Consider the following 15,976-nt stretch of genomic DNA (forward strand, 5'->3'; position numbering starts at 1 on the left):
AAATCACTATATCAAAACATATACGTAAATGTATAAAAATCTACTCACGAAGCCGGTGTAAAAATGTCAAGGAAATCGTCAATAATGCCAAACAGTTGAGACACGAGTAAGTGTCCGAAAACTGTACCTACGAAAGAGCATATCATAACCCATTGTCAAAAACGGGGGATCCGTCAATAATAATCCAGTAACTAATCATTGTTGCGACAATAAAACTCAAAATAATGTGAGTACTAATCAAATTCAAGCAATCAAAAGGGAAAACTCACAGTTAAGGCAGCAAAAAAACATGTCCTGGCGGCACCCATCCGGTTAGCGAGTAACTACAGGTGCGTGTAACCCGGAAGTACTATAAGTAAAGGGTGAAAGGCTCGAAGACTAGAACGCGTCTCAGTTCAATGTGCCAAAAAGAAGTAATCTGCCGGGTAATTCAGGAAACAGAACCAAAGAAACGCGACCTCACAAGAAATGAAAGCAGGGAAAAGCAAAAAACAAGTAGCAAAGGGTGCCACTCCAAGGCCAAAGTACCAGCGAATTCGAAACAACCACACCACAAACATGGACGTAATCCAAGGAGATAAATAACTAGAAAACAAGAATGAAACTCGAAGAAATAAAATGTTTTCGAAAAAATAATAATAATAAGAGCATAAAGGACAGATAGACAAAGGATAACACAATTAAAAAGTGAATACATCATGAAAAGGAAAGCGAAACCATAGATATAGAATAGGTATGAAGACAAAAATATAGTAACATCATTGGACATTTATAATAAGCAAACATATTATTGACAAAATAAAAATAGATAGACATCGAAGACAGCTGTGGTGTAACAAAATGCACGAGCAAACTAAATTGGATTACAACACGAGTAAAGCGAAAATAATGTGAATGACATAAATCAAAAATTCAGATACAAGTACAAGAAAGCATCAACAGAGCTCGAGTATGGACTAATACATAGGGAAAGAACGTGACAAAATTAACACATAGTAAATGCCACAGTACCATAAAGCAGAATTTGGAATTGCTTAAAATAGATACGTCCTCTCATACATATGTACATGAACCATTATCCAAGGAAATATTGCATTTCGGCAGTTTTCTGCCGCTAAAGCGGCGATAATTTTGACGCGGTGCATGATAATGTGTCCCCAGATTTCCGTTGCAAGCACTATCTGATATATGATCCCAGGGAAAAGCTTGCCTCAATTAATTCTTTCTTAATAATACCTCCACGCCACAAACTTTTAGGCACTACTAAAACGCAAAGACGCATATTTATAGGAACAATCAATACCATAGCATCGGTAGGAAACTATCTCTAGGGTAAAAAGATGTTAAAGTGTGGTGGGACATCTCACTCTCGGTGGGGGGTCAAACATCTTCAAAAAATTCATTGGTTACTCACCACAAGGTTAGTTTTTGTTTCAATCACTCCCCTGTTAATTAGCCGAAACCTTTTACTTAAAAAAAATAATAATATGGCAATATTTGTATTCATCTAGGGAGCGAAAAGGGGCCATGGTTCCCAGTAAATAATTGTCTGCACTACTGAGGGTTTGATCTTTGCTTCCTGACATCAAACTTATTACTGATCTGGCCTTTCTCATCTTTCTCTGAGGCTCATTACACTCAAGCTTAGCTAGGTGCTCCCAACATTTGTTTCTACTATGCCCTGGGGCAGTCCTTTTTCAAATTTGATATAGATTTGGTGCACCTGTGTTAGATTCGTATTAAATTAACAACATATTAAAAAGTAGTTATTGAAATGTTATTATTAAAAACCAATATGTATGCTTCTATTCCAAGCTGATAAAAATACAAGAATCATATCAACGCCCACACGTGCTTGACAAAAGAAAGCTTCTTTAAGATAATTTCATTACAGCTACGATATCCACACCAAAAAACATGCCTTTGATGTAATGTGCTCAGTATAATGCTGCACCACAGTTACAGGTGGCAAGGAGTATGCCCTATAGAACTTTGCAGTCAAATTTGATAAACCGAAATACTTTTAGAAAATTAGGGACTCATTTATGAGGGGGGTGACGCAGTGCAATGCAGCAAATCAACCTTGCTGCACCGCACTGTGTCACAGGGAAGGGACAGAAATGCAGCGTACGGGTGCCCTTTTGCCAGCCTAGCGCAAATGAAGGCACCCTGCAACCATGGTGCAAGGGTGCTTGTGTTGCATGCAGGAGTGTTTTTGTGCAGGAAAGGGCACCTTCCTGCACAAAAACAATCCTGGGAGGCATATTCCTCTTTCCCGAATGCAGCACACTTAGAGGAAGAAAAAAGGAGAACTAGAGATTTTTCTTCTTGTTACGTCTTCCCTGGGAACCTCTAAGATTATGGCGCATCCCCAGGTTTGCAAGTTCTTGTAAATCTGGGCGTGTTTCAGAATCCATGGGATTTGCGTGTAAACACCCACTCAATGCTCATGGAACACATTCCCAGGGCAGAGTAACACAACGCAGAGATTTGTTCTGTGTTACTTTACCCCAGATTTTTGAAGCCATTCAGAGCTTGCTTAAAACATCTGACATAGCGGTTTGCGTCACTTATGTACCAAATTGCATGGAGCAAATGAGAAAACAAAACCCTCTCATATATAAGCCCCTTAGGGTTTAAATACTTTAAACAATTTGCTGGATGTAGGCCCTCTGACTGAGGATGGTGTTTAGAGGTATGCCTTCTACTATAGAACAACTGCTAAAAAAAATAGACTAACCTGCTTCTCAGAATGTAAGGAAAGGGAATTTTGAAACACGACCAGCTAAGGGAGTAATAGGGTCTCCCTTTCGTTCTACAAAAATCTGTGAATGTTTACTATAATATGTCATATAACTTTTTAAAATATTTGCAACACTGGTTGCCCTCCATGTTGTAGCCAGTTCCTGAAATTGGTGAATGGCTGGTGGCACTGAACAATAGACTCGGCGTCAGGGGGGGCATCGCGGTCATCTTGAGCCTCCCCTACCAGAGGAGCAGTCTGTGGAGCTGCCAAACCCAACAACAATTGCCTCTCGGTTTGCTCAGTCTCGGTGGCAACAATATTAACTGCTCTTTTCAGCATGCTGTCCATGGAGGTGGAGGGGCGGGAGCTTGGTATAAGCGTTTCCCCATAGCGTAAATATTTCAGCGCTCACTGTTGCTAAATGTATGTGACTCACCTCAACAGAGCTTAGTGGATATGGCCTTTCAGAGGTGTGGCCCAGCCTGGCTTCCTCTGGTCTCTGACGGGAGCCGTACGTTGTTTTTAAATGCGCCTCTGGGTGCGAAAGCACGGTGTCACTAGCAGTCCCCACTGGCTTCTGAGGCACTGAGTCCTGGCCGTTCCCCTCATGGCTTGCAGGTGATGTAAAAGATGTAATAGAGCTCCCCGCGCTGCGGGAGCCCTACATTGTTTGTAAACACGCCTCCGGGCATGAAAGCGTGGCGTCACTGGTGGCCCCCACTGGCTGCTGGGACACTGAGTCCTGGCCGTTCCCCTCATGGCTTGTGGATGATGTAAAAGAGCTCCCCGCGCTGCAGGAGCCCTATGCTGTTTTTAAACGCACCTCCGGGCGCGAAAGCGTGGTGTCACTGGCGGCCCCCCCTGGCTGCTGAGGCACTGAGTCCTGGCCGTTCCCCTCACGGCTTGCGGGCAATGTAAAAGATGTAAAAGAGCTCCCCACACTTGCGGGAGCCCTACGTTCTTTTTAGACACACCTCCTGGTGCGAAAACTTGGCGTCACTGGCGGCCTCCACTGGCTGCTGGGGCACTGAGTCCTGGCCGTTCCCATAACGGCTTCCGGGCAATGTAAAAGAGCTCCCGGCACTGCGGGAGCCCTACGCTGTTTTTAGACGCACCTCCAGGCATGAAAGTGTGGTGTCACTGGCAGCCCCCACTGGCTGCTGAGGCACTGCGTCCTGGCCGTTCCCCTCACGGCTTGCGGGCGATGTAAAAGATGTAAAAGAGCTCCCCACACAAGCATTAAGCCTCTAGCCAATCATAGTGAAATAACACCTCATGGTACATGTGTTACAGGTAATGGTTTCTACATATCCTGGTGGCTGAGATCATCAAATGTGACCAGGCAGGGGTTTACAGAATACCTGTGTAATCAACTTTCGACATTTGGTCTTTGCAGCATATGGACATAGATTGACACATTCCTTGCTCAGAAAGTATGACAGCAAATTGTTACAGGAATTGTACATCTTGCAAATTTTCATTGTGTAAGCTAAAAGGATATAAGTTAAACCTAAGGGCATATTACTTGTTCTGTACACTCCACAGGCCAGGCCTTATCATCATTGAGTATCACAGGACAACACCATAAGCATAGAGGGGCATATTATCAAGACAGGCAATACAATTATCGCTGCTTTAGTGGCATAAAACTGCAGCTAAAACGGTGATAATGGGCTTGAAAATATGCTCTAAGGAAATCCTATTGAAGCTCAGGTTAGATGTCCTTCACATCTAACATGGGCTTCAATTGCCTGGCACCTTGGCGTGAGTCTCCCTTCCACTTTTTGTCGCTGTGCCTCATGTGTTTTATTGGTGTTGGCCGCTCAGAGCACTGTGCCACTGCCAACCAGTGCCACAGTGCTAGTGCTCCCTATTTAAAATGTATATGTTGGTTGGATTCCATGATTGGCTTATTTGGTTTACTGTCAGACCCCAGTAAAGTGCACCAGGAGTGCCCAGGGCTTGTAAATACAAATGCTGCTGGTGGGCTTGCAGCACTGGTTGTGCCACCCACAGAAGCGGTCTGGTAAAATGTATCTAAGGTCTGCCATTGCAGAACCTGCGTGCAGTCTGGTACTGTCATGCTGACTGGGCAAGTGCATCAACTTCCCAGTCCCTAAACCTTCCCTTAACTTCATATTAGTCACCCCTGTGGTAGGCCCAAGGGCAGGGTGCATTGTAAGCATAAGGTAGGACAAGCCCTGATGTGTGTGGCATGTCCAAATAGTGAATTACAGCCATTTTCGTTTTTCACTATTGCAAGGCTACCTGGTCCCATAGGCCAGAATGGGCTGTTAGAATTGTTACATCCTATGATCCTAACAGACCCAGGGAACATGGTAGAAATTCGAGTTTAGTATGCCTGAACTCAGAATAATAAAATACATCTTTTAGTAAAGTTTATTTTAATATTCTGTGTTTGCAAATACCACTTTTAGAAAGTTGGTATTTGCTTGCCTAACCATTTCAGCCCGCCTCTGCTAAGATGTGTATCTGCCTGTCTGGTTTGTGTGAGTGACAGGGCTGGGTAAACCCAGAGGGGCAGGGCTAGGTAGCCTGGTGGTGAATAGAGAGATTGACATCCAGATGGGTGGGAGGAGTGCAACTGGACTCTGAATAGGGCTGTGCTCTGCCACCACAATGCTGGCTCCACCTCCTGTGGAGCGGCTGATGTCTCTGCCCTGCACCCTGAATAGAAAGGCAGAGTCATGTCAACAAAGTGCTCAAGAACTGGTTTGGACTGGGCAAAGGCTCCTCTACCCCAGAGGAACAAAGGAATTAGGGGTATAAGTATTGGGGCCCTGCTCCCAAGAAATTAGATCCTGCTTGACAAGAAGAACCTCTGCCTGAGGAGAAGGAACTGGGAAAGCTGTAAGGAGGAGTACTGTCCCTGACCTGGGGCATCGGCCTGCAGTGGTTGCCTTGCTGCTGAAAGGAGAGGAGAAAAGACTACAAAGACTTTATTTCAATTTGTGCTTAAGGGATCTCCAAGGGCTTGTGCTGAGCTTGCCCCCTGAACGAAGTCCCAGGACCAGTGGACTTCACCCCCAGCTCCCCAAAGTCTTTTGGAAGTGCCTGCTGCTGTTGTTGGGCCTTCTGAGGGACTGCGTGTCGCAAGGAGCTGGAAGCGCGTCTCAAGAAGGAGAAGCCTGCCGCCGTCGGAGCTGTTGTCGTCGCATCTCGCAAAGGGTGTCGTCGCTGCAGCATCGCATCGAGCGGAAGCGTCTCGCATCATTCCGGAAGTGTCTCGCAACACCGAAGAAGCGTGTCGCCATCGCAGCCATCGTAGCTGACGCATTGCACCGCATCAAGAGAAGAGTCTCGCATCGAGGTTGAAGTGTGTCGCCATCGCAGCCATCGTAGTTGTCGCATTGCACCGCATCAAGAAAAGCGCCTCGCATCCACGGAGAAGCGAGCCGCCGTCGGAGCTGCTGTCGTCGCATCGCGTAAAGGGGTGACGCCGCTGCAGCATCGCATCGAGCGGAAGCGTCTCGCAAACGTCGGAGAAGAGTGTCACTGCCAAGGCCGCTGTCGGCGCATCGCGTAAAGGGGTGACGCCGCTGCAGCCGACGCATCGAGACGAGTCTTCTCGCAACATCGGAGAAGCGTAACGCATCTGGAAGATCTTCATGTCTTTATTTCTTTGCACCAAAAACTTCATCGCATCAGCATCGTTGCAACACTTTCGTTGCCCTGCGTGTCGCATCTAAGGTACATTGACTTAAAGTGTCGCATTTAAGAACTTAAGAGAACTAAGCAAACTTCTACCATCTAAAGTAACAGTATTGTGTATTTTTGTCGTTTAATGGTCTTGTGGTAACTCTATATAAAGAATCCTTATTTTTAATATAAAAACCTGTGTGGTGTCCATCTGTAGTGTTGTCACTTGGTTACTGTATGTGTTCACAAATGCTTAACCTATAACGCTCTGAGATAAGCCATGTCTGCTCGCGCCAAGCTACCTAGAGGGTGAGCAGGGGTTATTTTAGGAGTGTAACCCCTTACCCTGACTAGAGGAAAGGTTCCCTGCTTGTCACAAGTACCTACCTGTGCCAACCTGAGAACCCGGATTCTAACATTGGTGGTCAGCGGTGAGGATTCTGGACTTGCATTTGTGACTCATGTACAGTGATTGGTGAACACTACTTAGTGAGTGCAGACCTTAAACGCAAACAATACTTGTTGGTAGATTTCTTTTGGGACTGTCTATTTTTGAGCACTGCCAAGCTTAACCATGGTGGAGAAAGCAGCATCCATAGTCTCTGTGAATACTGAATTTGAATGGGAAGAAGAGAAATTGGATAGCTACAAGTTATCACAGCTGAAATTATTCTGCAGGAAATTTAATGTTTCCACAACTGGATGTAAAAACAAGCCAGAGTTCTACAAGGCGCTGAGGGCCTGGGTAGAAGCGAGGAATGCCACTGATGATGATAATGCAGATGAGCAGCTGGATGGGCCAGTGGGTCCAAGAGGAAGGAGAAGCCCTTCCCCAGCAGGTAGCAGTGTTTCTAGTAAAAGTTTATCTCCAGAGGAGTTGGCAGACAGGAAGGAAATCAGAGCTCATGAGATAGAGATGGCGAAACTAAATGGACAATTGGCAATGGAACAAAAAAGGCTGGAAATGGAAGAGAGGAAAAGCCAAATGGAGCATGAGATGAAAATGAGGGAGCTGGAGTTGAAAGCCCAGGGCTTGGGAAGCACTCCCTCTGGTGGCAGCACACTCCCAGTGCAGGTAGAGTCCAGAGAGTACATACCCAAAGATGTAGTGAAGGAATTTTTTAAAAATGATGACATAGGGCAGTGGTTTAAAGCCTACGAAGTAGCCATGTCCTCCCACCGGGTCCCTGAGAAGGATTGGGGAGCGGGGTTGTGGGGGCGGTTCTTGAGTGAAGGGCGGGACACACTGCTAGATTTCAAACTACTGGACAAGGGTATTAAGACATAGGAAGCAAATGGCGCTCTGCAAGTAAACGTGTGGGGTGCAAAAATCAGTGAATTATTATGGTGCAAAACAGGAAGGGGAAACCCTTATAACCCCTTAGTATGTGTAGGACAAAGCCCTGCAACAAAACAATCAAAGCAATCCTGCGCACACATATGGTTATAAAGTCAATGTTGACAAAAGTAAGCACAATGATGGAGACAAAATTGTTCAGATATGGACATGTAGTTCTTTAATCCTCAAAGCAGCATGACCAGCCGACACGTGTTTCGTCGGGGAAACATAAACCCACGACTCTTCAGGGCTGGGAAAGATACAAATATAAGTTTTCTAAAACACTAAAAGAAACATTTGAAGTTGCCAAGAGGGATCGGACCTCTTGACAGTGAATAAACACCTAAGACACCAACAAGACATTCTAAAAAGCACAAAAGTACTGTAATGAAATCATGTATCAATCAATACACCCAATGGGAATATTAGGATATTGCACTAGTAATCATTTTAACAGCATAGCAAAAAGACACAAAAACATTTCTCAAGAAAAAATAATTTCTCAAGAAAAAATACCACGTGGGACCAAAGAACCAGTAAAGATCCCAATCATTACAGAAAAAAAATAGAAAACACCTCAATGTGAAGAGGATACTCCAAAAGAATTCAACGGAAAGAAAAAGAAAAAGTAAAAAGAGTTTAAGGGACAGTAAAAGGAACTGTGCCAAACTACAGCTAGCGAAAAAACGGTAAATACGACAAATACCTGCCAACAGTCGCAAGAATGCAGTGGATGCTAAAACAAAACAGATATTACAAAAAACCATGGTCAGACAACAAGAATTAGGGTCACAACAGAAATCACACTGCGCTAGGTCAAGAATCAAAGGAATCCAAAAAATAGAAAAAGTTCTTACCACACAACCGGTGATAATTCCAACCCGGCTGGGTGTACAAATCGCAAGTCGAGACGATAGAATCAGTAAAAGTGCACGGATACGAGAAGCTATCTATAAGAGCAGTAAGAGGAACAAGCGTCATAGAGTATACGACCCCAGGTGAAGTACGCATAAAAGCATATCCATGGGTAACAAAATTGCTGAGTCTCACCTTAATTGTAAACACAGTTCAATGTCAATGTAGATGCCGCCAGTAAAAGAAAGCCCAAAACACGAGTAAATGATCTCTGTGAGGAAAAAAAGTTTAAATAAGCAAAATGTATCTAGGTTAAGGATTGAAAAATAAGCAAGGTGCTAGAAATCACTATATCAAAACATATACGTAAATGTATAAAAATCTACTCACGAAGCCGGTGTAAAAATGTCAAGGAAATCGTCAATAATGCCAAACAGTTGAGACACGAGTAAGTGTCCGAAAACTGTACCTACGAAAGAGCATATCATAACCCATTGTCAAAAACGGGGGATCCGTCAATAATAATCCAGTAACTAATCATTGTTGCGACAATAAAACTCAAAATAATGTGAGTACTAATCAAATTCAAGCAATCAAAAGGGAAAACTCACAGTTAAGGCAGCAAAAAAACATGTCCTGGCGGCACCCATCCGGTTAGCGAGTAACTACAGGTGCGTGTAACCCGGAAGTACTATAAGTAAAGGGTGAAAGGCTCGAAGACTAGAACGCGTCTCAGTTCAATGTGCCAAAAAGAAGTAATCTGCCGGGTAATTCAGGAAACAGAACCAAAGAAACGCGACCTCACAAGAAATGAAAGCAGGGAAAAGCAAAAAACAAGTAGCAAAGGGTGCCACTCCAAGGCCAAAGTACCAGCGAATTCGAAACAACCACACCACAAACATGGACGTAATCCAAGGAGATAAATAACTAGAAAACAAGAATGAAACTCGAAGAAATAAAATGTTTTCGAAAAAATAATAATAATAAGAGCATAAAGGACAGATAGACAAAGGATAACACAATTAAAAAGTGAATACATCATGAAAAGGAAAGCGAAACCATAGATATAGAATAGGTATGAAGACAAAAATATAGTAACATCATTGGACATTTATAATAAGCAAACATATTATTGACAAAATAAAAATAGATAGACATCGAAGACAGCTGTGGTGTAACAAAATGCACGAGCAAACTAAATTGGATTACAACACGAGTAAAGCGAAAATAATGTGAATGACATAAATCAAAAATTCAGATACAAGTACAAGAAAGCATCAACAGAGCTCGAGTATGGACTAATACATAGGGAAAGAACGTGACAAAATTAACACATAGTAAATGCCACAGTACCATAAAGCAGAATTTGGAATTGCTTAAAATAGATACGTCCTCTCATACATATGTACATGAACCATTATCCAAGGAAATATTGCATTTCGGAATCATAGTTAAGACCATGTTCCACAGTCTGAAGGCGCATTATCCAAGTTGCCTCCGACTGTCTTAATCGAAGTTCTCTGTTACCACCCCGTAATCCTTGATTAATAGTTTCAATCCCAAAAAATTTAAATCCCTTCCGAGTACTCTGTGAAGGACACGTTGCTGTATGTAAGGCTACAGGGTATCTTGCATCACATTGATGTATCGCCCTTGTATGTTCCCCAATCCTTTCTTTAAGTGCCCTGATGGTGCTGCCCACATATTGTTTCCTACAAGTACATTCAATGATATAGACCACATATTTCGTGGTGCAGTTGATGTTAGACTTGATCAGATATGACCTGCCGTTGTAGCCAAGAAAGGACAAGGTTTTGTGTTTTGCCCATTTGCAAACCCCACAACAGCCACATTTATGAAAACCGAGAGTGAGTGGGGTGAGCCATGACTGTCTATTCTGTCACCTGGGTACGGTGGGACTGAGTCTCCTGCGTAGATTATTACCACGTCTAAAGGTAATTTGTGGGTGACTGGTGAGAAAGTCTCTGAGGGAAGTGTCAGTCCGTAAAATACCCCAATGTTTATTGAGGCTTTTCCTGATGGTATAGCTAAGGGCGTTGTAGTCTGTAACCATACGTATGGTCTAGTTGGTAGTAACCGTTTTGTTATTTTTAGGGAGTAGACACTGCTAGATTTGCCCTCAGATGTGTATAACTCTTACCCCCATATGAAGGATGCTTTAATGGCTAGGTATGGGTTAACTCCTGAAATGTATAGACAGAGGTTCAGGGGTTGCACTAAGATTCCCAATAGTATGTATGTGGAGTATGTGACTTTTTTTTGCAGAGCACTGGATGGTTGGGTGAAGGGTAGCAAGGTTGATAATTTTCAAGGGCTTCTTGATTTAATGGCATGGGAGCACTTGTCCAGTAATTGTTTTCCTGAGCTACGCCAGCACCTGATTGACAGTAGGCTGACTAACCCTAGGACTAACCCTAGGAAGCTTGTTGAGTAGGCGAACCGCTGGGTCAGTACCAGGGTCCACAAGGGTCCCGTGGGAGACTCCGCCAAAAGTGGGCAGGGTCCCCAGCAGAAGAGCGGGGGGGACAAGGGTAAACAGAGGGAGTTGCAGAGGGGGCCCCAAAGTAATCCCCAAGGGAACCAAGGGAAAGGTTCTCAGCCTCCCCCACCCCAGAAACCGACTGGGGCCCCGACAGGTACCCCTGTTCAAAGAGGGCCCCCAACCTGTTACAGATGTGGTGAGCTGGGTCATTTTGCCAATGATCCCAAGTATCGCCGGTTTGGTAAACCAGCACCCACTGGTGCAACCCCCCGGCAGACGGCTAGTGTAGCCCTGGGTGGAGAGATGGGTGTCCAAGGTGGGTGGGGTTCAGTAGAAATGTCCCTGGTCTCATTAGGAGACCAAGAAGTGGTCCCCAAAACCCAGCTGCCTGAATACACTAAAAAATACAGGCAGTGGGTGACCATAACTGGCCATAGGGTTGAAGCGCTGAGAGATACAGGAGCAAGTGTGATGGCTGTCAAGCCCCACCTGGTGTCTCAGGAGCAGGTTGTCCCAGGAGCATTCTATCCGGTTGTTGCCGCCGACAACACAGAGAGTCACTGCCCGGTGGCTCAGGTTCCCTTTGAGTGGGGGGGGTCTCTGGTACTCTTCAGGTAGCTGTGAGGCCCGCCATGCCTGTAGACTGTCTGTTAGGGAATGACCTGGAGAGCTCACCGTGGGCTAAGGTGGAGTGGAGTGCTCACCTGGAAATGTTGGGTATGCCAGATTGGGCGTGTGTCACCACACGGTCCATGACAGCGAGTAGAGGTGCTCAAGAGGACCTGGAGCATGAGAGGGAGGCCCAGGAACCGGCCTTAGGGAGAAGAGGTAGGGGGCGCAGGAAACCGGCCCCTGACGTTCCCACGGTCCAGGAGGAAGCAGACCTTGAGGGGATGCCCTGGAACCTACAGAGGAACATATAGCTGAACTGGGGGACCTGCCTGAGCTGACCCATTGGCAGCAAAAACGAGGACCCTCCAGGGAAGAGTTCTGCAGGGAGCAGAAAGAATGCCCTTCTCTCGTGGGTATGCGGCAGCAGGCTGCAGACCAGGCCAACGGTGATCAGTCTGGAACACATTTCATTTACTGGGAGAACGACCTTCTGTATTCTGAGCCTAAGGTTGCTGAGCCTGGGTCAGCCCGTGTGCTGGTGGTACCCCAGCGCTTCAGAGCCTTCCTACTGGGGCTGGCTCACGATGTGCCATTAGCAGGACATTTGGGGCAGGACAAGACCTTTGAAAGGCTTGTCACCCACTTCTTTTGGCCCCAAATGCGCAGTAGTTCAGACACTCACTGCAGGACCTGCCAGACTTGCCAGGCAAGTGGGAAGAGTGGAAGGCTCCACTCCAGCCATTCCCTGTGGTCGGTACCCCATTCCAGCGAGTGGGGATTGACATTGTAGGGCCACTGGACCCCAAGACAGCGATGGGCAATAGGATCATCCTGGTCCTGGTGGACCATACCACCCGGTACCCGGAAGCCATCCCTCTGAGGACAGTGACGGCCCCCGTGGTGGGACATGCGCTGATGGGAATTTTCTCCCGAGTGGGATTCCCTCTAGAGGTGGTGTCTGACCGGGTACCAATTTCATATCTAAATATATGAAATCCCTTTGGCAAGAGTGTGGTGTAACCTACAAGTTCACCACACCTTACCACCCCCAAGGAAACGGGTTGGTTGAGAGATTCAACCGAACCCTAAAGGGCATGATAATGGGTCTTGAGGAACCCATGAGGCGTAAGTGGGACGTCCTCTTACCATGCCTTCTCTTTGCTTACAGAGAGGTGCCACAGAAGTCTCTAGGGTTCAGCCCCTTTGAGCTTCTGTACGAACACCCAGTGAGAGGACCTCTAAATCTGGTCAAGGAAGGCTGGGAGCAATCTCCCAGGAAACCTCCTCAGAATGTATATAGCTACATGCTGGCCTTCAGAAACCAGACTAGTCGTTTCAGGGAACTTGCTGAGGCAAACCTGGAAGCCAGCCAGGAGGAGATGAAGCGGTGGTACGACCAGAATGCCACTCTGGTAGAGCTTCAGCCTGGACAGAAGGTATGGGTCTTGGCCCCAGTGGAGCCCTGTGCGCTCCAGGATAAGTGGACCGGTCCCTTTGAGGTTGTGGAGCGCAAGAGCCCTGTCACCTATTTGGTGAACTTGCGGTCTCCAAGGAACCCCTTGAGTGTCCTTCATGTCAACCACCTCAAGCCCCACTTGGAGAGGTCCCAAGTGGGCATGCTCTTGGTGACAGATGCTGGGATGGAGGAGGAGACCGAGCCTCTTCCTGACCTCCTGTCAGCCAAGGAGCAAGATGGGTCAGTGGATGGTGTCATCCTCTCTTCCAACCTGACCCCTGAGCAACAGAACAATTGTCGCCAGTTACTGGGACAATTTTCTGACCTGTTTTCCCTGATTCCCGGTGTCACTGATTGGTGTGTCCATGATGTGGACACTGGGGATAGTACGCCTGTGCGGCACAAGGCCTACAGGGTGACTGACAGGGTAAGGGCCTGCATCAAGGAGGAGGTCTCCAAGATGTTTGCCCTTGGGGTAATTGAGTCCTCAAGCAGTCCTTGGGCCAGCCCAGTGGTCTTGGTCCCAAAGGCTGCAGCGCCGGGAGCCACACCCGAACTCCGGTTCTGTGTGGACTACAGAGGACTCAATTCGGTCACCAGGACTGACGCACACCCCATCCCCAGAGCTGATGAGCTCATAGATCGGCTAAGGGCTGCCAACTACCTCAGCAAGTTTGATTTGACATCTGGGTATTGGCAGATCGCCTTGACCGATGGGGCCAAAGAGAGTTCAGCATTTTCCACCCCTGATGGGCATTATAAGTTCCGGGTTATGCCCTTTGGGATGAAGAATGCCCCTGCCACCTTCCAGAGGTTGGTCAACCAGGTGTTGGTTGGACTGGATTCGTTCAGTGCAGCCTACCTGGATGATATCGCAGTGTTCAGCTCCACGTGGGAGGAACACCTGCGCCACCTCTGGGAAGTGTTGGTGGCGCTGCGGAGGGCAGGCCTCACGATCAAGGCGAGTAAGTGCCAGATCGGGCAGGGTTCAGTGGTGTACTTGGGGCACCAAGTTGGGAGTGGCCAGGTGGCACCCCTTCAACCCAAGATAGAAACCATCCTGCATTGGGAGTCGCCCAAAACCCAGACAGAGGTGAGAGCCTTCCTAGGTCTCACCGGGTACTACAGGAGGTTTGTCAAGGGGTATGGCAACATTGTTGCCCCCTTGACAGCGCTGACTTCAAGGAAGCAGCCCAGGAATTGTGATTTAGACTGACACCTGTCAGAAATCTTTTGAGGCCCTGAAAGCTGCTATGTGCACGGCGCCCGTGCTTTTGGCTCCCAACTTCTCCAAAGAGTTTATCGTTCAGACAGACGCTTCAGGGCATGGTGTGGGAGCTGTTCTTTCACAGATTAATGAAGAGGGCCTAGATCAACCTGTAGCCTTTATTAGCAGGAGGTTACTACCACGGGAACAGAGATGGAGTGCTATTGAGCATGAGGCATTTACTGTGGTCTGGGCGCTGAAGAAGCTAAGACCCTACCTGTTTGGGTCTCACTTCCGGGTTCAGACAGACCACAGGCCCCTCAGATGGTTGATGCATATGAGGGGTGAGAATCCAAAGCTGTTGAGGTGGTCCATTTCCCTACAGGGTATGGATTTCACGGTGGAACATCGCCCTGGTACAGATCACGCCAATGCTGACGGTCTGTCCAGATTTTTCCGCCTTAGTGATGAGGAACTCCCTGGGGTAGGGTAGTTCTCCCCACTTTTCAGCTGGAGGGGACACGTGTTAGACCTGGCACCTTGGCGTGAGTCTCCCTTCCACTTTTTGTCGCTGTGCCTCATGTGTTTTATTGGTGTTGGCCGCTCAGAGCACTGTGCCACTGCCAACCAGTGCCACAGTGCAAGTGCTCCCTATTTAAAATGTATATGTTGGTTGGATTCCATGATTGGCTTATTTGGTTTACTGTCAGACCCCAGTAAAGTGGAGAAGTGTGGCTCAATGATTAGAGCGGCAGACCCAGATGCAGAGGTCTAGCCCGGGACCAGGGTTCAATTCCCCGCCTCGGCGGGTCTTGGGCTCAAAAATTCCACGGACCTGATAATTCTCGCCACGGTGCCATTCCAATCATGGAGTCCCACTCTGCAACTCTGGGCAATAGCTTGCTTAATCTCCACAACGGCCCCCACAACACTAAGGATGCCTGGCCTCCACCTTGGGGGTGCCCAGGAGTGGACGCCTCACAGGGAAAGCCAGGATGGGTTCCACAACGGTATTCGTACAAGCGCCTTGAGACCCTTGCGGGTGAGTAGTGCGCTATACAAGTATCAATTTACATTTACATATACATTTAACAGGAGTGCCCAGGGCTTGTAAATACAAATGCTGCTGGTGTGCTTGAAGCACTGGTTGTGCCACCCACAGAAGCGGCCTGGTAAAATGTATCTAAGGTCTGCCATTGCAGAACCTGCGTGCAGTCTGGTACTGTCATGCTGACTGGGCAAGTGCACCCACTTCCCAATCCCTAAACCTTCGTTTAACTTCATATTAGTCACCCCTATGGTGGGCCCAAGGGCAGGGTGCATTGTAAGCATAAGGTAGGACAAGCCCTGATGTGTGTGGCATGTCCTAATAGTGAATTACAGCCATTTTTGTTTCTCACTATTGCAAGGCTACCTGTTCCCATAGGCCAGAATGGGCTGTTAGAATTGTTACATCCTATGATCCTAACAGACCCAGGGAACATGGTAGAAATTCGAGTTTAGTATACCTGAACTCAGAATAATAAAATACATTTTTTAGTAAAGTTTATTTTAATATTCTGTGTTTGCAAATACCACTTTTAGAAAGTTGGTATTTG

The 15,976-nt window shown here is 46.8% G+C and overlaps 1 long non-coding RNA gene across 12 annotated transcripts in view; it reads right to left on the reverse strand.

Annotated features, from left to right (window-relative positions):
* LOC146802528 (uncharacterized) overlaps positions 1–9,294 on the reverse strand; it is a 153,586-nt gene extending 144,292 nt beyond the window's left edge. For 11 of the 12 annotated variants that reach the window (XR_014967768.1, XR_014967766.1, XR_014967767.1 and 8 more), the window contains exons 1-2: positions 270–395; positions 49–127 (exon numbers count right to left, since the gene is read on the reverse strand). This is a non-coding gene — a long non-coding RNA (uncharacterized LOC146802528). Of the gene's footprint in view, positions 1–48; positions 128–269; positions 396–8,451; positions 8,482–8,602; positions 8,696–8,795; positions 8,872–8,990; positions 9,070–9,211 lie in introns of those variants that run through there. The other variant, XR_014967769.1, reaches the window with a different exon arrangement.
* Between the last annotated feature and the right edge of the window lie 6,682 nt (positions 9,295–15,976).

The sequence above is a fragment of the Triturus cristatus genome, chromosome 8, assembly GCF_964204655.1.
Source record: "Triturus cristatus chromosome 8, aTriCri1.1, whole genome shotgun sequence".
Lineage (NCBI taxonomy): Eukaryota > Metazoa > Chordata > Amphibia > Caudata > Salamandridae > Triturus > Triturus cristatus.